Source organism: Meleagris gallopavo, chromosome 22 (genome assembly GCF_905368555.1).
Source record: "Meleagris gallopavo chromosome 22, MGAL_WU_HG_1.1, whole genome shotgun sequence".
Classification (NCBI taxonomy): Eukaryota; Metazoa; Chordata; class Aves; order Galliformes; family Phasianidae; genus Meleagris; species Meleagris gallopavo.
In genome coordinates, this window is record NC_139425.1 from 11,659,480 (window position 1) to 11,684,136 (window position 24,657).

The window sequence follows — 24,657 nt, forward strand, 5'->3', positions numbered from 1 at the left end:
GCTTTTTTTTTTGGTGGTGGTGGTATTTTTTGGATATTTGTTTTAATCGAAAGAAGCACTGCAAATGGAAGGCTGACATATTCTTGATGAAATGACAAGGCAAGCAGAGAGCCATACAGAGCTGACAACATGAGACAGAAAAAGGGAACTATTCTTTAAAGTTATGTAAAGAAATATGAAAATTGATTCAAGAACACTAGCTGTTTTCATTTTTTATTGCCGTATATTTTAAGGACTCCCATGTTCTTACAAACTGGAGTTTACATTCTGATACGAAAATACAATTAACACTTAAATTGACACTTTATGTCCTGTGGAGTGGAATTTTTCTGTGAGCAGTTTCTGAAGAAGCACAGTGGCAACCAGGCACCCAGGCATCTTTCACTGGGGTGTGCTGCAGGAGTCACTGCCGTGGGTGAGTCACTGTATTTGTCCATGCAGTCAGGCCTGCCTGCACCCAAGGATGCAGCAGTGGGCCGGCTGGTGGAGCTGGGGCCAGGGGAGCACTGTGCTCCACAGGGCTGCAAGAGAAGGGGCTTGCTGTGACCCTGCAGCACATCATCTGCAGAGAGGTTTTAAGAACCACCATGACAGGGATCTCTGGGGACGTGGCTGAGGAGCGGTTGTGAGCAGGACGACATTTCTGTGAGCTTAGTTTGCGTGAATTTCTCAACACTGTGGGAAAACATAGCACTCTGTGATGCATTTTGTGTATATCTGGTTATCCACTGGACTTCTGTGCCATAACACAAGACTATTTGGAAACAGCCGCATTTTCAAACTCCATATTTACTTTTATTCCCTGTGTGCATGCGTGCTCCCTGCGGTTTGTGTTAATGGCTGGCTCATATGAAAGCCTGTGCTGCAAAAGATATTTGCTAGTGCAAAGGCCCTTTCTCAGACTACCTGAAGTAAATGGAAAGATTCCCTGTAGCAAAGCAGCACACACACATACACAAAAACCAACTCCAAACACAGCTGTCACTGTTATTACAGCAATTTTGAGCCGCTCGGCTAGCTGGAGTCACAAGTGAGATGCATTTCTATAAACCACACAGCAAACACCCAGCACAGCCATACCCGAGTTCTCCACACAGGGCAGGGCCTCAGCACAGCACCTTATTTGTTGCAATGTGAATTTTCCAAAGCCAACACGTCAGCGTCTCCTTAGGAGGTAGGAAGGCCTGGAAAAGAAGAGGTGTTCTTGGTGCTGCTGTAGGATCACTGAATGTGGATTTCATTGTCATTACATTCTCACATCACAGGCTTCGTTATCAAAATCCATAAGCAGTGCTAAAACTAATCACATGGTGGGGCTTTGTAAACTCAATCTTCTGCGCTTGTACTGTAGGCTCATTTTATACCTCTACTTAGGTAGTAGTGCAATGATGCACTGTTTTCCATCAAAGTAGCAAACAAAACCTCATTTTACTTAATACAACAAAGAAAGAAATCAGAAATCACGGCTCTGACACGGTAGAAACAAAGTCCTACTATGTCAGCGGAGATGACAGACATGGGCTTCAAGTGAGAAGGATGAGCAAGATGACCAGGGATGGTCTGCATCCCGTGCATTCAGAGGAAAGAAACAACCTGGTAACACTTCTTGCAACCACAGTATGCATTGCACTGGTGTGCTGCTGAGCTGTGGCCTTCATTTTCCTATATGTTTCAACAGCTTGCTGTTAAATCCCTCCTTCCTTTACCATTTAATGACTATCATCTCACCAGCATTTATGAGAAATTCTGGCACTATGGTACTGGGAAGCCAGAAGAGATGAGCAGGTAGCACATGGGATGTCCGGCTGAGTGCTGAGACGTGGAAACGCTGGGCAGAGTGGTCAGAAATATTCCCTCAGGGGGTGTTGGGCAGTGCTGCTCCTCTGGGAAGCCGAGGAGGTGCAGTGTGCCCGGCTCTCCTTTTGTGAGAACATTCAAACAGGGATGCTTTTTCAGCACAATGTCACAAAGCACGAGAGCTACGTGGATGACATTCCTGTCCCTTGCTTCTATCGGCCCTTATTCAGAGAAGACATCTGAGCTCCTCCTGTCTGCGTTGGTGAGTGGGGGGAGAGGATGCAGCAACGCACTGTCAGGAGCACTGTGTGCCATGTCTCGTTCTGGAAACTTCCGAAAAAATGGAGACAAAATCTGAGGGTAAAGACAACAGAAAGTATCTGAAATTTAGATACCATAGGTGAAAAGATGGAAAGAAGTGGATCGGTTCAGTCTGGGGGAAGAAATGATTAAGGAAGAACATGGCAACAGCCTGGTAGTGGGGAGCTGGTAGATTGGAGGAGGATGATGGCTGGTAGAGGTAGGATATCCGCTTAAGAATAAATCAGCTTAATTTGCAGGAAGCAAAAAGATTTAGATTGGATATTAGGAGAAGTTTTCTGCTTATTAGATGAGCTGGGCGGTGGCACAGACTCTCCAGCATAGTTTGAGATCTCTTTCTCTAAAAGGATTTTAAGGCTGCGTTACTCACCTGAAGAAGGCAGAAGTACGCCGGTACCACCATACATAGGTCGTACAGAGCAGGGAGAGGAGGTGCAAAGTTTCCTTCCATTCATCTCTGTGCCCTCCTTATCAGAAGTGTGGTAGTTTGATCTCGGGAAGGTGCCACTCTACTGCTACTCAAACACACTGCTAACGTGAGCCAGTTTCACTGGAATTGTGTTAGTGCCCTTCAGGCAGAAGTGGGAGGTGAGGGGAGACGGCTCACTGCTGGAGTTAATTATTTCAGGTGTTTGACTTTTTTTGGTAAATAGCAAACCGTTTGGGTTTTTTGTACATCTTTTTGGAAGTCTGCATCAGAACACAGATTTTGATTTTATTGAGATAAAACCTGAACAGAAATTATATTTACCCTGTAGTTTTGAGGGAAATTCTGGATTCTTATTCTTGTTTGGAAATGAAGCACGTGACAGCAGCACTAAGACACACGTGTGAACATCTGTATGAGACTGCTTCACTGATGGGGGATGAGAGAAAGGGATGGGAATGTCAGAGGATCCTGGGACTGAATGTGGCTGCAGTTGGGGTGAACTGCTCAGGGCAGCAGTGAGGGCTGCTGCCTCATGCAAACACTGCAGCCCAGCGAGAGGCTCCGTGCTCCTGGGCTGCCACCACGGGGCTGTGAGCAGCTCCCTTCAGAGCAAGCCCAGACTGGAGAGGTTCATTTAAGACATCATCAGCCATCTCCTCGTGAAGTAATCAGCTAAAGAAATAAGACTGGGCAGATGAAAACCTCGGAAGGTAATAGAAGCTGGGGGAATGGATGTTGGTGCCTGAAACAATTAAGAGTTCAGAGGTGAGTCAGAGAAAAAACAACTGCTTTTTATTAAAAATTCATTTCAATTTCATGGGCAGACTAGAGAAGTAATTCCAGCACAGGCTGACTTCAGAGAAATGCCTCCCAGATAGCAGAGTGCAGAATAGCTAAACAGTACCGAGAAGAAACCAGACAGAATTATCATCATCAGAGCAAACTTTTCCCGGCCGGACATGCCCAGCTGAGGAGCACTGCAGGATTTCAGTGAGGTGTCCTTGATGCGGGGAAATTTACAGGCTCTTCTTGCAAAAAACTCCTCTCACCCAACTCTCCAAAATCGTATCAAGTCTAACATCTCCGGAACCAATGATGCACCAGGTTTGCTGCATTACATCACCAGCACCCGGCTTCATTGGCTGCTCCTATCCTGAGGACAAGACATTCCTCCTTGTACCTTTCCAAAGCTGCTGCTTCTCAGGAATTAACTCTTCGAGGGGTGTCACCTAGGGACAGCCTCAATTCTTGACTGAGAAACATATTTGATATAAGGGGTTTTCAAACTCCAAAGGAACAGCCACATCTCCTAGATTATTCTTCAACCTTCAGTGCAGAAAATGAACTATATATTTTCTTTCCTTCAGGAAAAAAAAGAATAAAGCAGTCAGTGACATTGTAAAAAGCAGAATAGTCTATATCAGGAATACTCTGTAGCCTGACTAAATCAGGAACTTCTTAGGGAAAGAGAAGGGCTGCTGCAGCACAACAAACCATTCCTCTAGCTGGTTAATTAGATTCATCGGTGGCGCTGGAAAAAAAAAGACGCTGCAGATGCAGGTTAGCTCTGCCTTGATGCATTCGTACTGCCCTGCTTCAGCTCCCATCCAAAAATAGCTGATAGGCTTAGACTGTGGTGCAGGAAAAAGAGTGGGGTTCATCCCTGTATGTGTGTAATTCGTGCCGGTGTGTTCTTTCCCCTTTTCCCCTTTCCAAATTTCCAGTGTGCCTGGTGTGAGAAATCAGTTTCGTAAGATTACTGCCCCAAATCAGCTGACGAAAGCCATTGCATTCTAAGTAATTCGGTTATATAACTTTTTGAAAGAAAAAAAAAAGGGGAAGAAAAAAAAAACCCACACAGAAAGATGCAAGGAAGTTTCTGGAAGATCATTTCTTGCCTAACTTTTTTTTTCTTTTTTTTTTTTTTCCTGAAGAAATGTTGTTCCAGGGAGTGTCTGACTAGTTCTGCAGCTTGGCAAAAAAGCCAGACGTTACCTCATAGCTGCGGCCAGACAGCCCATTTCTATGCCAGGCAACCACTGCAGAAGCACACAGCACAGGGCCCTGCTTGATTAGCACTTCTGCTGTTTCGAGAGTCCTGGAGTGTTTTTGTTCAAGGTGGGCTGCTGAGTGGGGACTCGGTGTGCTTTTGTGCAAAGGAGCGTGCAGGCAGGGAGGTGGGGGGGGGGAGGGAGCGGGGTGGAGGAAGGCGAAGAGACACAATAGGGGAAGTCTGCATTCATATTCTGCGCTCACGTTATCTGCGGGAAGCAGGATCTGTTTGATCTGACCTGGTCTAAATAAATAAATAAATGCCAGCCACCAATTGCCCAGTCCTAAAGGTCAGAGCGAAAGAGAGAGATGGGGAAACAAAGAGCCGTGATGACAGAGCAGGTCAAACTGAATTAAATGTCTAGTTGTCTCCCTTGTGCCTCATCAAATAGCTTTCTTTAAAGCAAGAGGGATCTTTTCTTCCCGTGAAAAAATTACCAATTCATCAGTGAGCTGGAAGGCGACGAGTGTTTGTAAACATTACAGTCAATATAATTTTCTCGCTGTCTGTCATTGTCGATTTACCTCGTTTAACTGTGTCATTTACCCAGCAAAACTGTGCCTGTGTGCCGTACAGCATTAAGTACCAGGGTCCCTCCATAGGGATAGCTGCCCAACATCACTCTGAGCCTTACCCCGCCACATGGCCCATGTGCTTCTTAGCGACGGCAGGGCAGACAGCAGGGATGGCACAGCCTGTGCTCGGCCCTGCACCATGGCCCTCCTCCTGGCAGTGGCCCAGGGTGACTCTTTTTTGCAGTTGAGCTTTGGTTCAGCTCTCTGGAATGAGGACGGGCTGTGCGATGAGCTGGTGTGGCCATGGAACGCCCAACCGTGCAGTGACACTGCCAGGCACTGGGTGACCTCACCTGACACACTGCCTCCATTCTCATAAATGACGGTAGGATTCAGAAGAGAAAAAGCACGTTTTAATACTTCTATCTTGTTGTGTGATCAGTTGACTGATAATAAACTCACTCTTCGGAGGGTACTACATGATCGACAGAAAAGTTGGTCTCACCAAATGTCTGGGTTTGAATAATCTTTAGTAGGCAATTGTCCAGATGAGAAAAGTTAGATAAAGACATAAAATTCACTCATCTCAGTCGCATACAAAATCTATCGGAGGATCAAACCCTTAACAGCTACTGCCTCTGAGGTGGTATCTGACCCCTGAGGCAAGGAACGCATCCATGGGAGGAATTAATCAGACCTCATTCAGGACAACTTCTGAGACTTCTTCCAAACCTTTTAAAAATGTTTTGGGCTTACCAAGGAAAGCAGAATCCCAGATTTTTAGGAACTTCAGCAATACTGTTTGTCAGTTTGGAAGAGTGAGAGGGACTAAAATGTTATGCTAATAGACTCAGGACGAAAGTGGGATCCATCTGACTCAGTACAGACCGAGTCCAGCTGCTGTGTTCTAAGGCCCAACAAGACATGTCAACACCGGAGTTTGGGAAACCACAGTGGGAGCATTTCCAAGATTTGGAAGAGGAGATGTGCCTCAGATGTTCCCAACTTCACTCCCGTGGACTGAGACTGGTAATTCCAGGTACAGCACCAGGTCCTTCTGCTCTGGATGTCACCAAGGTCTCCTGGAGGGCTGCACTCTGGAGGTACCACATCCAAAGCTTCTGGCCCTTGAGTCTGAGATGCATTTGTCACAGCCTGACAGGTTCAGATGTGGCACAGTCTGCAAAACCAGCACCACTCATAGCTAGGAAACTGTGGCAGCCATGGGACAGTGCACAGCAGTGGGCACTCTGCCTCTGGAGTTCTCAGGGATTTCCAAAGGCTGTAGTTTACTGGCTCTGAGACCACTGCTTGGCTTCAAACCATTTGGCTGTTTGGTTGGATGTATCTAGCATGAGAGTGGTATTTGTGGGAATGTGTGTCTGTGTCAGTAACAACCACAGTGTTTGCAGAGCTTTCCTATGGTGCATAGTCCAGCTGATTCCCTGGGTGCCGGGGAGCAACATGGGGTGTGTTGGAGAATCCAGTTGCAGGGCTGCGGCAGGGCTGCAAGAGGAAAGGAGGGAAATTGCTCTTCTCTTCCCTTTTGCTGATCCTTTTTTGCTAGGTGCTGTGAACTGGCCGTAGCCCACCACATCCTCCCTAGCTCTCCTCCAGATCACTAATAGAAACATATTTGAAATTCCATTTTATAGTCACCAAATCATTTCAGGGCCAGATTTCCTTTTTAGCATATTTATGTTTAGTATGGAGTGAACTTCCTCAAAGTTTGGCCTGGTGCTTAATGACACACTAGTAACCCTTGGCACACGGGAGTGACTCCTAAGCCACTCTGGTTGCCTGCAGAGACCTGGCTGGGCACAAGAACCTCCCGAGGTACTGCTCACTCTCCCACTGCGACAGAAATACATGCTGAGAAAGCACAGATGGAGGAAAGTAAGGCACTGCAGGTCAAGGTACACAGTGCACACCTCAAGGACAGTCTCACCTCCAAGCATCAGGTTCATCTCACACCGCTGTGTGTAACCAGCCTACACCACAACTGACAGAAGGATGGCTTCTTTCAGTGGGAGTGGGAAAGCCTCGTTAAATATACTTATGGGATACAGTAGAAGAGTCATTAAAAAGTAGAAATCCCTGACTCTAACCAGATCCTTCCTCCCAGACAAATTGGAAGCAGTTGGAGAACTGGAGACTTGACAAGAGATGGACAGAAATAAGAATCAGCCCTTCTTACCCCAACCAGGAATGGCAAAGCCATCAGTCCCAGATGTGGTCAGGAAAGGGCTGGGCTGTAGGTGCAGAGAAGGAGGGGATGCTTATTGCTGCATCTCGGTGTGGATGCTACAAGTTGAGCTGTACACGTAGGCATTGCCCATTGGGAAGTAGGTATGGATGCAAATGCAGTTTCCTTAGAAGATAACAGAGATATTAACATTAAAGAGTAGGTATTGTTTAGATTGTTTGGGGGGGGGGGAGAGAAGGAAATGAGAGAAGAGAGAGCTATTTGAGAAGAAAAAGGATTTATTAGCCTTTGAGTGTGGGGATCTGAGAGAGGCTGGAATGGGCCTGCTATGTCATTATGGGCTGCACTTGGAGATGTTTCAGAGAGTAAACTAGTAATAGAAATATTTTATAGGCCACCTGACCAGAAAGAACAACTGGACTGTGAAATGACTGTGCAAATAAAACAGGCATGTGAAAAGGAGAGAGTGGTAGGAATTGAAGATTTTAACTACCCAGGCAAAGGCTGGAATACATTAAGGGGAGGGAAGTGAGGCTGGAGTTATGTTTGCAGATCAGACGCAGGCCTGCTTACTAATTCAGTCTGAGCATCCACTGCATGGCTTGGGTATTGCAGAGGGACTGCACGAGGACACGCACAATGGGGGAGCCCTGGGGAGGCAGCTTTGACAGGCTCCAAGGGAAGGGATTTTAAGACTGGATTGAAGCAAAATAAAAAGAAAGGAAAAAAAGGAATGGTGGGTTAAGTCTGAGCTTGAATTTCAAATATTTGGGCTTTATTGGGCTCAGAGTTCCACAGAAGCAATTGGTGGTGTGTCTGCAACTGTCAAATCATGACTCACTAATTAACTGAATCGTATGATGGTGGCCCAGCTTTACCCCAGTTAAGCTCTGGCTGCCATTGCTCAGGGCTGGGGAAAGAGGGCCTGTAATGAAATGCTGGCCCCACTGTCACAAGTGGTAAAAGTCAGACTTGATTTAACGAGGCCAAGACTTCATGCCTGATGCTTGTGCTCACATTAAGCAGGATGATGAGAAGGGGAAATGGAAGTATAAAGCTGGCTGCAGGAGCCAGGGGGGTCCCTGGTAGGAAGAAGGGCTATGGTTCCATTGCCTGTCATGTGCAGCTCTTAAAGAGTGGAAGATCCATCAGTAGAGGTAACGATTTCACACCATTAGGAATAAAGCTTGAAATTGTTAGCGTCTGCTTCTCTGCAAGCGCAACCAAGAGAAGGGTTTGTTCACCAAAAATGGCTTGGGTGGCCATGTTCCATGTTCCCTTGTGCTCCTGGAGATGTAACCACCTCTCCGTGTAAAACTGAGCAGCAGGTTTGGAGCCAGGTGAGGTGGGGGCTGGTGAAACTACTGTGAAAATGTATGGATTTTATTATTATCATCATTGTTTGGAGACTCCTGCCTTGCTGTTTCTTTCTGACTGAATCAAAAGTACTATAGCCAGCTATGTATGAACAGGACTGTGATTTTATATGGATCGATTCTGGGCAGGGTTCTGCGTGTCTGCATTTATAAAATGGACAAGGAATAGCTAATTTTGAAATATACCTGTCATGAATCATTTGTTGTTTCCTTATAATCCATACACTTGATTTCATCTCATATTTCCTATCTAATAGAAACGAACAAACAAAAAAAGATAAGCAGCATTGCAGGTAACTTTAAGAGGTTTTAGAAACTTGCACATGGCTCTAAAATAGCTACGGATGGGACACACAAAAGGATGTGAATTTTATTACAAATGTGGAGCTACTGTTGAAAAAAGAAATAGCCCTCTCATTCTGTTCCTTTGTAATTTAAGAGACACGTATTTAGAGTATGTGGGTTTTGGGGAAGCAGAGGGAAGAAGTTGTGAAGAGTGAAAAAGAAACCCCAACCTCCTGACACCAATAGGTGCCAATGAATCACAGCTGTTAGTCACCATTGCTGCCTGTGTGAATCAGTAGGAGACTCTGACTATTAAATAAAGATTCAGCCTTTGCATAAAGTATTACCTGATAACCAGCCAGTCTGCATTCTCTGAACGCCTCGTGAAAGGCTCAGGCTGAGACCTCCAAAGAGAGACAGCAGAAGTCACTTAGCAGAAGAAGCAAAAGCTGAATTTTAAGAGTCTTTATAAAAATAATAATAATAATCTGGTATTAATATAATTTCAGTTTCTAATTGAATGAAAATGAGTGCTCCAGTAAAATTAGTTGAAGCACAAAGGCTACCAGAGAGGAAGGTAATTATATTTGTGTTGCAAATGCTTGCTTAGCAAAGTGTAGCACTCTGTGGCAAGTGTCCAAACGCAGAGAAGGCTGCAGGCTGTGAGCCACTCGGGGTGCAGCACAGAGGGCAGAAATGGACCCTGGGCTGCATGCTGGGCAGCTCTGGGCAGGAGGAATCCCCAGTCCTGAGCCCCCTGGGCAGCAGCAGCCACCAGCCCAAAGGCTGCAGTTTGCAAGCTATGTGGGATCATATCTGTGCACAGGTCTGGATTTTGCTGGCATCCAGAGCCAAGGGCGCATCAAGGTTGCAACTACTGTTTGCAGAATGTTGAAACAAATACTGAGGTCCTTTCTCCTTTCTTGCAGATGAAAGTTGTCCTCCTCCTTCCTCCCCAAATGCCTCTGAAAATTTTCCAAATTCAAACAGATTTTCCTTTGGGTGGCATTATTTTTGGAGGTGAGGAGATGTGCATTTGTTCATTAAAACTGAAATTGTTCAGGAAGCACAAATGTGATCTGTGACAACTGTATCTGAGACACTAATCCACTTTTCCACCTTCTTTGGTGGGGGGTGTTCATCCATTCCCGATGCTGACTCTTCATTAAAAGAATGCCCTACAGACTGCCAGGGAATAAGAAAGAGATTTTTTAAATCCCATTGAACTTGAAACACCACAGAGGTGATGGATATCTCCAGTTTAGTTCAACTGGAGAGGCTGTGGGGGCTCCGCTATGAACCTGGTCACACTTCTCAGATCTCAGGACTCCAAGCAGCAGGTGATCTCCCAGTACCTAAAATCGAGGTGTTAAAGCAGCAATGATCTCCCCAAAGGCTGCTGACGTGCTCAGAGAGAGGCAGCCTGGAGCTGGGGTCCAGAACTGCTGCTGGTGCTGCAACCAATGCAGGGTGGGCTCTGGACCCCAGCCATCCCCTGTGCCCACTCCTCCTGCAGCCTGGGAGGGGCTGCATTTGTTCTGCGGAGCCTGACACCGAGCTGATGCTCAGAGTCATTAAACAATAGGAGCAAAATGTTGAATACTGTTCCTCTTTAAGGTGTGCAGGCCTGGAGAGGGGCCACTGAATTTGACTAAATAAACTTAGCAGAATAGGAAGGTTTTCAGCAATTATTGGCTCATTTTTTTCCCCCAGGCTTTCTAACCCATCACTTTAACTTACTGACTTAAGCCATTCCTTTCGCCCACATCAGATTTTGCCTTGGGCCATTCTGCTGCTCCTGACAGCTGTCTAGGGCAAAAGGAAATCACCCCACCACAAATGTTTTCTCATAACTTCATAACAAGGGGATCTGAAGAAGTCAAAACCTCGGAGGTTCAAACCTGGCTTTAAAAAGCGAGATAAAATTAGGACCTGAAAACCAAGCGTTGCCCTCTGCCACCTGGGCTGTATATCCCGTCGGGCTGCCGCGCACGCAAATTAACAGCAATTAGCAGCAATTTGGAAATGGTTACCTGAACTGAAGTCATTGTGGTAATGAGATGCCAAATCACAGCCACTCTGTGCTGCTGTTTGTAGCTGGCTGGAAAGGGATGGGATGCAGCAGTGCCTATGGGGGTCTGCAGCCAGCAGTGCTCCAGTGTGGCATCGCCACTGTACTCCACGTGTCCAGGGTTTGCTGTGCACCTGAAATCTGCTGATTAAAGGCCATCTGTGAGGGGTGACACCAAAGGGACTGGGAACAGACGTGCTTATGGGCATTGCAGCTCTGTGGTGCTCAGCACCATTAAGCGCTGCTGGGCCCTGCAACAGGTGGGTTAGGCAATGACTAAAAAATCATAGGAGCCCACGCCATCTTCCCAAGCAGACAAGCTAGCAAACAAATGACGAGAAAAGAAAAGCAAATTAATGAGCAGCCAGCTCTGGAAGGACTTTTATTTTCTCTGCAAATGGGTGCATGGGAGTCTTGAGACTGCTTCAGGAAAGTCAGGGATCCTTTAAACTTCAAAAGGTTAAAGGATCTGCCTGGATCAAAACGAGCTGCCTTCTAATTCCTTTCTGTTTTATTAGACCTCTCCTCCCTTTGGATCTCTAGAAAAGAGATACCCTTATTCTTCTGTATCTCTGTCTGTTTCCAGAGAGGAGAGGAGCAGCGAGGAGTTGGTGTGCCTTAGTGACTGATCGGCAGTCTGAGCTGGTAAGAGATGGGGCGACTTGCCCAAGGTCGCAGAGAATTCTCTCTGGATTTTCAATACAGCATCTGCTCCAGCACAAGCCATCTTTGAAGAGTTTATTTCACTTCTCCTGTGGCTGCTTTTATATGATGACTTTCCCTTTTTCCTACAATTACAAGCACTCAGCCCAAACACCTGATTTAGAGGAAAGCTGGTGTGCTTTTCCTCGAACCAACTCTGTCTGCACACTGCAGATCTGGGCCTTTCTGTCTTCCTCATTCTTTCTGCAGACTTGTGTTGGGAAATGCTGAGGGGATGTTCCCATAGCTCTGAGATGCACTGCCCAGTTCTGATTTCAGTTCCAGCTGTGATGTGTGGCTGCAAGATCAGCTGCATGCATTGACGCACACATTCTCTCCTTTCTTGCTGTGTGTTCACACTCTCACATCTCACTGGAAGAGAAGTGGAGGCTCCTCCTGGTGCTGCTCCAAGGTGTGTCCAAGAGGGACAGGAACAAAACTGCAAGGCAGCAGCTACCAGCTATTAAAAAGTGTAATTAAAAATTTAATTACTTCTGAAAATAGTAGTGTCACTGGCTAGACATGCAAATCCCATTGCAAGTCAAGTCAGAAATTCAGGTTTCCAGGAGCATTTAGGATGGTGGAGATGGGGATGGGATCCCGGTAAGATGGGCAGTGGGTGCCGCACTCTTCACCTCCCAGACCGCCCTCGTTGCCAGCAGGCTGTCTGTCCGTCTGCCTTCCTCCCATCACCGTACTTCTCTGGCGGTCGCAGTCGCTGACTCTTACTGGCATTGCCCACCAGGCGCGTTGGGTTGGAGCACGTTTCCTCCCTTGTTACAGTTGATAAATGCAGCCCTATTAAAATACCATCTCATCCTCACACTAGATTGCAGTCTAAGATAATATGTGTTTTTCCTATATCGTTTGTACAAGAAAGATTATGTTAAATGCCAGACCCAGTAAATATTTCAAGATCCACTGCGTTGCTGAGAACAGCTTCTCCCCGGGCATATGTTTCAGAGCCAAAGAAAACACTTTTAAAATTTCCTTCCTGTTTAATTTTTTCAAAGGGCATTTTCCCTATATCTCTTACTGAAATAACAAGTTGTCATGTTCTATGATCTTATTACAGTTGCAGATGTAACTCGGCAGGGAATCTGCCCAAGTTTACACTGAAAATCATAAGACCCCGCTTCTGATCTTTTTTTATCAGCTTAAATCTTTCAGTGGTGTAAGACTTCCAGCTTTTACCTCATTGTAATCAGAATGAGAATTGCTCCTAATTATAACACTTAAGTCCTCTGTCGTGCTTTACACTTTCCAAGCTCTCTATATCCATCAATTAATGAATCCCCAAAGCAGTATTACGTTCCCACTGAAAAAATGGGAAAGCAGAGTGTGAGTGTGAGGGCAGAGCGCCGATGGGCTGAGCTGGCAGAGCAGCATGTGGTGTGCAGTGGGGAACCAGCAGTGCCAAGAGGTGCCATCGGGCTCTGCTGGGTGCTGGGTTAGGAAAACAGCTTGAAAAATTGCTTTCATCAGAAGGGGGTCAGAGCAATGGCCTGGCACCACAGGTACAGCCTTGGAGCAGTGAGAGCCTCCTGAAGGTGTTTGTATACAGGGAAGGACATGTAGGTAAGGCCATGCATCTGAAATGAGAGTGAACCCAGTTCCAATCCCAGTGCTTTCTTGCAGTTTGCAGCCTGGCCTCTCTGAAGTCCTCCTGGCTTACCTGTGCTGGGACACACAAGTCCTGCTCTGATGGGTCACTGCGAGCTGTGCTGCCAGGGCTGTGGAACAAAAGCTGTGCCCACACAGAGGCATGAATCCAGAACAAAATAAGCTTCATTCCAGAATAAGGTGCAGGTGAGACTTTTACTCCCCTCATCTACAGTGGATGAATTACTGTGGTACATCCGTTCTGGGAAGGTATTCCCCCATCAGTAAATCCATGGAGAGTAAAGGCGAAATGCGAGCTTGTGAGGGATTAGAGAGGGATGTTTAAAAGTTCAGCTGCGCTTCATGTAAAGGAATTGAAGCCTTTGGAGGTCTCCCCATCACTTCTGGTGGAGGTTAGATTGCTTTTATCAGAGAATGAGAAGGACTGAGATGCAGATTTTTTCCTTCTGAAATTAGTTGGTTGAGAGGGAAAAACAGAACTGACTTGAAGAGGAGAAGCAGGTTACATGGATTTTAGCTAATGGGATTTTGGAAAGTGTGAGTCATTAGGAAAGAAGAAGGGGAAAAATAATTTTCACTAGTCGCTATGCATAATGCAGAACAGTTGTTCCTCTGTTTACTTCTGTTTTCCAGCACTGAAACTGTTGGCACGCTCCATTGTGAGATGGGGATTGTGCAAACTCCAAAGAGAAAAGCAAACAGGCACCAATACAATAGCAGCTGCCTCCAACCGTAGCACCTGACACGAAGATGTTAAACAGACCTAAGAAGGAGGGACCATTAAGTGACACGTATTCTTTTAGCTTTCACTTCCTGAAGGGTTGTTGGGTGTTTTTTTTTCTATTCTTGTTCAGTGTGGTGTTGTGTTTTTTAATAACTGGAACCTTTGCACTGGACTGGAAGTGCACACAAGGAGTGGGATATGGGGATGTCCCATTTCTCCTCTCGTATTCCAGAGTTTGAAAACTGAAAAATACTTCATGAAAATAGAGACAGTGTGAGATGGAGTGGTTTATTCTTAGCACATTTAAAATTTTGGTTCAATATTTCATTCCTATAATTCTCTTACACGCCTTTCTTAAGAAAAACTGATGCTCCAACACGAGCACACCTGCTGTGCTTGTGCCCCTCCTGGCAGTTCTCTCCTGCCCATGTGGGTTTTTTGTCCCTTTCCCCAATTTCTTTCCTTTTTAAACTCCCCCACACTGGTTATTGTCATATTGTTCACACTGTTGCCTACGCTGCCATCAGCCCTTTCAAGGAAATGAACCTAGAAACAGCCAGGTCTGCTCAAGCGGTGCTGTCTGCTGAAAGTGCCTCTGGTCATGGCTGCTTTTCTCAGTAGAACCATTCTGAGTACATGAATCACTGCTTGCTCTGACCTGCCTGCTGCTTCTTGTTGTTGTTTGGAAGGGATTCACAGAGCAGAGTCACGCAGCGATGTCGCAGCACTCCCCTGGGCTGCCAAGCAGCTCCGTCACACCGCGCAGTGCCATCCTGGGCTTTGCTGGAGCCCACGTCCCCAATGCTGCTGTGTGCACACAGCTCTGTGCTGGGGGCTGCGAGCCCTCGGGCCAGGGCAGGCTGTGAGCTGGGCTCCCACAGCTCTGTCTGAGCATCTTGAGTGCCAGTGTTCCCAGGGCAAAGCCCTTCCCAGGTTATCGTGTCCTCTGTCTCTCTCCAGTTATTCTGCAGAACAGGACAGTCTCTGCATGGCAGTGATCCAAAGCTTGCTGGGCTGGAGATGGTTTGCTCAAGGACCTGAGGGCAATGTCAGTGCTGTGTGCTCTGCTCAGCCTTGACTGGAGCTCCCTTGAATGCTGGAGGCCCTTTCCCTGCAGGCGGTGGGGCACAGCATGGGGTCTGGGACCTCCGTGGAGCTGCACTCCTTGGCAGTGCCCCGTGCTTGGAGGTTTTGGGCCCCGTGTGTCTGTCTGTCCCCAGGCTCATGAGAGGAATAGGAGAGAAGCTCAGATCCAAATTCAGATTCCAATCTCATGTACAAAGGAAAGATGTTAGGGAGATTTCTCTTCTTGTGTATCCATCCCCAGCCTTGAGCTCTCTCCATCCCACAGTTACTCTCCCCTACCACAGCCGTGTATCTCTCACTCCAGCTTTAATACCCACATTTATTTTCTCCCAGAGTTTAGCTTGTCTACAACAGAGACCCAAGCTTGCCTCTATGTGCAGGGCTGGGCCAGCAGAGCCATTCGGACGGGCTGAGGAAAGCCAGCCAAGCAGGTCAGAGAGCACAAAGCCTTCATGTGCTTTGTGAATTGCTCTCATGGTTGGTGAAACAGGCAGTTCGGGGAAAAAAAAAAAATCTGTGTCTGTGTATGTGGAAATCTTTGTAGCTCCCGTCTAGACCTTCCCTGCTGTTCGGGGAATGAGGGAAACTGCAGCCGGAGCTGCGAGCCTGGGTGAAATCATAATAGTGCCATTGACATCAGGCTGTGCACAGCCACAGCGCCTGGCGGGGGAAGCGGCTCATGCAGCCGCTGCTGAGGGACCCCGGCCCACATCAGTAGTGCTGCTTTCCCACTCAGCAGCCAAAATACCCATCGGGAGTCCCCCGAGCTTTCAGTAGATCCAGGAGAGCTGTAGATCAGATGTTGTGTAAGTACACAGCACCGGAGCACCCCATTTATACAGGAACGTGTGTGCGGTATGATGAGTCGCTTTTGCTTCCGTAGTGCCATCAATGCTCTGCAGTTCTGATGCGAGAAAATAGCAGGTGGCACCTTAGAGGCTGAAACACGTCGAGCTTGGCCAAAGTCAGTGTGTTGAGCCATATGTTGACCCAAATCGCCGGGAGTCTGTGGGTTTCGTGTCCCAGCTTTGTTGCTCTCAGGCCCTCCCTCGTGTTTGTCAGGCTGCCAGGACCTGATGTCTGGCATTCCCACCCCGTCTGCCACCCTGTCCCAGCGAGCTGCCTGCTGGAACAGGAGCCTTCAGCTTCTCGTTTTGAAATCACTTCGGGCTTTGAACTTCTTTTTAGAGTGTTTTTTAAAATCTCAGCTGAAAAGAATAAAAAGGCTGTATCCAAAAAACTGTTGGCAGTAAATGCAGTATTTTATTTTTTTTTCTGTTTTCCTTTATTATTTTTTTTAGGTTTTCTCCCCTTATTTTTTTTTTTTTTTTTTTCCTGATTTGAGAATGCTTTAGAACAAACTGGAGTCAGGCAGAACTGACATTACAGTGTTATTATCCTCTTTTTCTTTCATTTTCCTGGCAACGAAGCATTGCATTTCCTGCATCCTGACTTCCCCAGAAGACATTTCCAGGGCCTCCTATTCCTCAGAACTGCAGCCCCAGCTCCCCAGGTTGTTCCTGTATGTACCAGATTCATGACATCAGCTCCACCATGCTGTCTCTGTGGCTGCAGAAATAGCAAGGTGGTGACTCAAAACGAAAAGCTCTTTCCAAGTGGTTATGTTGTATTTAGTATATTAACCACCACCCCTCGGAGGAGGCGGATGAATGTGGGGGAGGAAGAGGTTGTTCTGGAGATTTTGTGAGAAACTTCTTTGAGTGACAGCATTCTGTGACAGTTCCCAAATGCAGTGCTTCTAACTGGCTCCTGAATTTGCTTATCTGTTGGCAAATCTCCCCAGCCTGCTGCCTCTCCTCCCTGGGAAACTGAGACATTGCAAAGGAGCTACAAAAGAGGCACCCAACACAGTGCCAGGATGGCACAGCAACGTGCAGTGACCACACTCCCATTCCAGAAGGCCCTGCTGGCCAGAATTTTGACTGCATGTCCCTGATTATTTTCTGAGCTGCTGCTGACTTTTAAGACCTGCTGCAAGGCTAACTGATGGGAAATAAAGCCTCTGTAAGTGCTACTGGCAGTAGTGGTGGGGGAGGATCTTATTATAAAGCCTTATGTGGCACGCTGGCCTACGCTGTAACTGTGTGTTTCGATTGTGCTCTGCAAACTTCGCCCCTGCAGACTGATGGAAAATGGCTAGATGGAGCATGGATTCATTTTCTAAAGGAAATGAGGATATAAATTCATTTAAGAAATGACACGCCAATTTTTCTTGCTCCGTTTTCCTCTCATAATAAACGGTACAGCTGCCAGGAATTTTTGTGAAAATAACACTTGCTTTCTTCTTCTTTTTTTTTTTAATCCTGCTCAAATGTTATAAAATATCCAGAGCCAGTTATATCATATTTACGATCTCAGCTGAGGTAAACCTCACTAAACAAATGAGGATCTGTCCCCATTGACTGACAACGATAGCGACACAGACTGCAACATTACTTCTCCAAAACCAGGAGAAAATATATAACCCATTTACTTAATGGACTGAGCTATAATGTCATCAGTTAAGTGAATCTTGTGAATAAAGAACAAGATGAAGTAATTGCTTCCAAAACATTTACGGAATGAAGTAGAGCTTCACAGTGACTGGTCTCCTGGGGTCCCACTGATAACCTCTTTTGAGCAAAGTTTGTTCTTCTGTGCTGCAGGGATCCTTTCCTGGGTGTCTGAAGGTGTTCGTTCACTCACTGGCACTGAAGGGGCAGCTGTGATCCAAATCCACTGGCTCATGGGTTGCCATCTTGGTTTGGTTTAAGCACAGCAGCTGGAATTAGAGCCTCCCGTAACCACCACACATTAAAATTACCACAGGGCGTAGTGCCAAGTATGGTTAAGCTTGTAAGAGGTTATAGTAAAGTCTGCATGCCTTGAAAACACACCGGTCTAATGACCTCCAGAAGTCAGGCTGCTTGCTCTCCGTCCCACAGATGCCCTGCGGGGCTGGAGGTCACTGCTGGGCTGGTGCTGAGCAGATGTGCCTTCACCAGCAGGAGGCTGGCTGCTGGGGCAGTGCACGTCCTGCTCTGGTTCTGGAGGTGCTGAGCACCTGCGGGTTGGTCCTGCGTACAGCAGCTATAAATGCAGCCACGGCGGGACCAAGAAGTGACACAAAGCTGCAGTCTGTATCCCAGCTGGGACAGTTTCAAAACAAGTGAAGAAATGTTTCTGGGTTAATGTTGCAGTGGTCGTTCTTGGACTGCTGTGGGGCAATAGCAGGAGCGCAGTCTGCAGTATGTGCAGCTGATCTTCCACTTGGGTTTGGCTTTTTTCTTGAGAGGCAAATGAATGGGAGAGAAAAAACAAGCAGTGAGCCATCTCACAGCACAAGCAGAGAACGAAGGGCTCACCTGTCACCATGTGGCGTGGCGACCTCTCCAGGGAGACACTCTGCTTCAGGATTTCAGGGGTGTTGAGTTCATCTGGGGATTTTTCTGTTAAGGAACATAAACTGTGGTTTGAAATACCATTTTTTCTCTTTCTCTGAAGAGTTGTTTTCCTGAATCTTTGCAGCTCTTGATGGTAACCTGTGACAGAGAATCAGAGCATCAAGTTGGAGGGGACATCCGGAGATCACCCAGTCCTGCTGTCCACTCAGGGCAGGGTTATATATGAAATCAGATCAGGCCACCACCAATAACCAGTTTACACTCGGCTGTCGTTTTGTAGAGGTTTCTGCCTCTGTAGCCACACAACGAACGAATCTAGCATTTGGTACAATGAATGAGACGGGAAGTTTCAGCTCATGAGACGAGTCAGCTGTGTGCAGGACAGCCCACTGCTTGGTGGCAGGGCACTTGGCAAGGGGCCCGTCCCTGATTGCCATCTCCCCTCCTGTCTCCACTGCTTGGCTGCTGAAGGCCGTGGGACCCGCACCATTGTGCAGAGCATGAAATGAGATGTTTGTGAGGCTGTGCTGAGGGGTCAGAGACCTCGGGGTGAGGGTGGGAACGGGAATTGTTCAGCAGCCGTACTTACTAAGCAAAATTAGCAACCCTTCCTCGGTCCTAACTCTCCTTCCTTATCCGTTGCACAATGCCTCTGTCTGCCCTTCTCATGTAATTTTTATATTTCCCTCAGCAATATTATTTGCACAATTTTTTTTAATATTTTTTTTTCCCACATGCTTATTTTTGCTGGATACTTCACGTTGGCTGAAATGTTGAGTTCTTTCCATCTAACTTAGAGGTTTCTGGTCTTACATCTGCTCTGGAAAATTTTAAGTGCTTAATTAACATGCAACTACTGGAAAGGAAGAGAAGAAGGAAATAGACGATGATATTCTTTTTGTCTGACAGAGCGGAGAGCCATGCACTACAAATTGCAGGAAAAGGGGTTCGTCAGGAGATTTGGGTCCCATCCCAGCTCTGTGCTGGGTGCCACTTCCAGTCACTACCCCATCTCTGAGCCTCCTTGCCCAACTCCTGCTATTGCGTCTCACTTTTCTTTCCCATTCTCTTCTTTTCTTATCTGCTGAGGTGGTGAGCAGCTTAGGGCAGGCATCAGCCAGCCTAGAAGGTTCCTAGCAGCGCATCTGCCCTGCAATGCCTTTGTGCTCAGTGGGGAAGAGAGACCCTTCAGAATGGTCCTGATCTAAAGTGGGATAAATTTCAGCCCCGAGGATGCCTTTTTCCCTCCATTTGCTGCAGAGGGAACCTAAAACTACTGTGTGACCAATCTGGACAAAGAGAAACTTGTGGGAATCTGCAGGTTAGAGCAAGCAGCTCAGTAACACCTAAGTATAACATTATAATGCTAGGAAAAGCTACTTCTTTTAGGTTCCTTATACACAAAGACTCTCACTGCTGAATATCGCTATCAAAGCGAGCGGAGCAGAAATGACTCGAGCTCTTTTTTGTAGCAGAGATGGACTGTAAGCAAAATCCAGCACTGTTCTTCTGGGAACAAATAAACAGGCAGGGATCTCTGTTAGAGCAATGCTTACGGAAACCGAGAGGAAACTTAAGGCCTGACACTTTGTTTGCAAGGAAAAGGAGAAGAATGAAGGTGCAGGGCTGGGCGTGGGGTTTGCCCTGTTGAGTTCTCTTCAGTGGGAGTGAATACTGTGCAGAGCTGTGCACTGTGAGCTGCCTCACTATAGCCAGGCTGGGTGGAAGAATTATTTGAAGGGGAAGGAACTGTGTGGCATTTAGCTGCCTGGCTTCTAAACACAAAGCCTTGTGGGATTAAGGCAGCAAAATGCTGAACACCAGCAAAATATCTAATTAAAAAAAAAAAAAAAAAAAGGAATTCCTACCCCCAAACCTTTCCATAGGCCAAAGAGTCTTGTGAAATGTGGTGTTTCAGGAGAAAACTGCAAAGGGAGATGGAAGTCATTAAGGGATTTTAAAAGCAGCCACCACTGGGTGGGACAGCAGGGCTGTTTGCTGGACTGCTGGGATCATCCCTCTTCAGAAACCCCCATCACTTTACATGTTTCCATGCTGCTCTCTCTTCCCTGCCCTATTCCCCCTTATTTCTGTTCCTGTTACATCTCTTTCCATTAGATTACTTTGGATCTTTGGATAGCTACACTTTTTTCCTCCAAAAGCACATATTCCTGAAGATAACCTGTCCTTTGCCAGGTTATCTCTAGGGCCTTTCTTTTCCTGCTGCCCTGTGTTTGTGCAGTGCATACCACCACAGAGCTCTGTTCTGCTGCCATGAACCCACCAACCCCCCAGTAGCAGGACTCAGCCAGCAAGTGGGTGGCAGCAGCCAGCATCACCACTGCTTGGGTGAAAGAGCAGTACAATTCTGATCAGTAATTTGTGAAAGCCTTTTCTCACAGACAGATTTCCTGCTACAAAATCATGACTCCAGGCGCACCATTTGCAGCAGCCTGTCCTTCAATGGGTGAATGTTTTTCACCCAACAGGGCACTGATTCCATTCAGGTATTTGTGCAAGCAGAGTGTCGAGGTGTTGTTGTTATGGTAACTCTTATGCATTAGTCTTGATTTCACAGAAAGTGCAATTCTGCATGCTGTGGGTTTCATAGAATCATAGAACAGCCTGGGTTGAAAAGGACCACAATGATCACCCAGTTTCAACTCCCCTGCTACGTGCAGGACACCAACCAGCAACCCAGGCTGCCCAGAGCCACATCCAGCCTGGCCTTGAATGCCTCCAGGGATGGGGCATCCACAACCTCCTTGGGCAACCTGTTCCAGTGCGTCACCACCCTCTGGGTGAAAAACTTCCTCCTAAACTAGTTTAAAACAGTCTGTGCTGAGCCCAGCAGAGGCACCTGGCACTGGTGGTGGTACAACCTGCACGTCCGCACCAAGGCAGGGCTGCCTGCTGCAGAGTACACAGAATAAAAGGTTGAGGGAAAACAGCACCTCGGAAATATTCCTGTGAAAGAAGAGTGGAGAAGTCCATCTTTCCCTTGAACATGTCTCTGTAGCTATGAGACAGACACCTACTGTTGGTTTTTTTTCCTTTTAAATTAATTCAGCCTTGGTTCTCAGGTAATTATGAGTCCAAATAAGCAAGACTGCACCATGCTAATTACAATGATTATATAAGCTGTGATGCTCGTATGCAGGTGCTTAAGGGAAGGCCACCTTCATCCAAGTCTGTCAAGGTCCAGAGACTGTACACTCATGTCAAACCTTCCTTTGCACGTCCCAAAAAAGAGCAAGCAAGAAGTGACCATCCCGGGGCGTGGGATGAACTTCTCTAACACACAGCTCCAAAGTGCTTTGTACTGCCCTGTGGCTACCTCTGACCCCTGGGCCACGAGCCCTTCACTGCAAGTGGCCCACAGGGACATCTCCTCGTCCCTTTCCTTTCCAGATTTAATCTGCTTTTTGCTTTTCTGGATGGGAATTAGTTCAGGCCTCAGTGCAGCGTTAAGGATGCACAGAACTGCTGAGGGCTGTTGATCCAGCACCCACTGTTGGCCTCAAGGCTCCAAAACATTCCCTGGACGTTGCCCAGGGGACTATAAATTTGCTTCTATCTCTTGGACTTTGAAGGACAGACATTTTCTCTTAAACAGACCTTCTCTGTTTTCATTCCTTTATTTATCTGGAGCTGACACTTTAATGCAGTTGGAAGCAGCCAGGCACTAAAAACAAAGAGAAAACCAAGTCCTTGACTTCTTCTCAGACTTGCAGCCTGTGTTTAAGGAGAAAAAAAAATCCGACAAACATAGAAAGTGCTTTTACAGATTTGTCTCTTTGGCTTTTCTAAAACATCAAAGACTGACAGGTTCTTCTATTTCATGAGATACTAAAAAATAAGAATAAAAATATTAAAGGAAAGAAGCCAAGAAACAAAAGAATAGTACATGAGGTGTTCCTTCAGTTTCTTGGGAAAATGTGCAGCGAGGCTCAGGATGGCTTGTCTGCATTTCAGACCTTCACTTTGGGCTTTTGAAAAACATTTAACTAGATACTTGACCCTCTGTGCAGATAATGTGTCTCCAAAAAGAAGCGAGGGAAGGAAGGAAGAAAGGAACTGGCTTTGCTCCTATTATCTTCAAAGACCGCAGCATTTCTGCAGGGCTGCTGGGTGAGCTGGGGGAGGGCTCTGCCTCCTCCCTCCCCACTGCTGGGAGCTGTGCCCCAGCTCTGGGGGGCTGCATTCCTTCCCAACTGCTCAGTGCAGCGGGCTGCTGCTGCAGATCGTTCCAAAGGCTGAAATCAAGGCCTTCCGCTTCACGTTCAAGTACTGCTTAAGGCAAAAGTCAGTACCAAGGGAGAGTGGTAAGATGGCCAGACATCCAGAAGCACTCTGAGCTGGGTGGAGTAAATGACAGCACTTCCTATGACGATTTCCCCATCCTGAGGAGCTCCGCATGGCTGCAGCCTGCTTGCTCTGCTGGGCACAAGGCTGTAAGGCCCAAGCACACAGGTGGTGACGGTGCTGCTTTCAGCATAGGCAGCAAGGCCAGGAATGAGGGCGATGAGCAGAGATGGAGGGGACCAACAGCAGCTTGAAAATATTCAGAAAGCAGATTGGGTGTTGGTTTGGCAAACAGTGCCCTCACCATCCCAGCGGGCTTCGCCATCCCCTCTCACATCAGTGAGGACCACAGGCTGCAACACGCAGCCAGTTGCTCAGCCTCTCAGATAAGGACTTGGGGCATTTATTTCAGGCAGTGAGTTCCGAAGCTCTGAAGCCTGCAAGAGGAAATTGAAGCGGGTCCTGAGCATGAAGAGTGGCTCACGTGGGCCCTTCTGTTGGCACCATGTGAGCCTGGCGCAGGCATGCAACAGGCGCAGAGCCGCGGCCGAATGCGTCCCGACTGCCAGCTGGACTTCAACCAGACAGCCAAAGGTGAAATCTTATCTCCATGCCTGAGAGAAAACAGGAGGAGATGCAGATGGTCTCAATAAACCATCGCAGGAAACAAAGTACGCTTGATAAGGAGCAAGGGAAAAGGAGGACGAGAATTCCTAATGTCAGTGATTGTGTTAAAGACTTTGACCATGCCTTATGGGAAACTGCAAAGTTAAAATATAAATAAACTGACTTTAAAACCTCAATATTGCAACAGTGGTGGCTGAGTTGAATTTAAATTACCTTCTGTAATTCTTGGAATGTCTAATGCTCTAAGAAAGTGTGATGTTTTTTGTACCTCTTACATAACTCTCTTGGTCAATTTTCTGAAGCGGTAAATTGATTTTAGGCTTTAAGGCAAAAATCATTGGGCCTGTTACTGGCTCCTTACCAAGAGGAAGCAGGGCCTGAGCATCAGGAAGGACAGAGGGTTCCTCTCAAAGGCCTTCCCAGAGATCCGAGCCCTTTTCCTGAAAGTCCCTGAGGATGGAAGCAAGATATGGTTGGGACCATCTCAGCAGGGCCTGTCATTTCCTTCTATTTATCTGCTGTATGCAGTGCCGAGAGGGAATCATTCCCAGCTCTAAATCACTGTACACTGTACGCACAGGTCTTGTACACAAGTAGGACATAATGCCGTAGACTATGTTGTGCATTTGCTCTTTGCATTCTGAGAGACCTGCTGGCTAAAGGCACTGCTCATAAACAGTGCAAACCAGACAGACGCACACGTAAGGCCTAATTTGAAGGTTTTGTTTTGCCTTTACCATCTCTGAAAAGGAATGCATATTACATCAGCAACAGCACGATCTAGCTTTGTGGCTCAGCATTTTGGGATACATCCTTGTAGACATGCAACATTCTGTCTTATTGATTAGAATTAATGCAGTAATAACAATATGCTTCTACTGAATACAAAATGATTCAGTAAACCCTGGTATGTATTTTTGGTTGATTTCTTTTTTTCCTTCTGAGGTGGTATATGAGACAAGTGAATCTAAGGGAGACTCTTAGACTGACTGCTGATTCATTTCTGATTCATAAAAATAAACAGATAGCAAGACATATGTCTGAGCCAAACAGCATTTACTCTGTGGGAACATGTAAATGTAATAACACTCTTTAACAGGGTTAAACAATATTAGCCCTCTGATTTGTCATT

General features: G+C 46.7%; 1 long non-coding RNA gene across 2 annotated transcripts; it reads left to right on the forward strand.

The window, feature by feature from the left end:
- The first annotated feature begins 2,836 nt into the window (after nucleotides 1-2,836).
- On the forward strand, nucleotides 2,837-23,709 carry LOC146542985 (uncharacterized). Of its 2 annotated transcripts, XR_014887725.1 has the most exons (4): nucleotides 2,838-4,666; nucleotides 11,641-11,699; nucleotides 13,395-13,565; nucleotides 14,013-23,709. It is a non-coding gene; the product is annotated as an uncharacterized LOC146542985 (long non-coding RNA). The 2 variants fall into 2 exon arrangements; XR_014887724.1 differs by having other exon boundaries at nucleotides 2,837-4,666; nucleotides 13,395-23,709.
- Nucleotides 23,710-24,657: the final 948 nt, after the last annotated feature.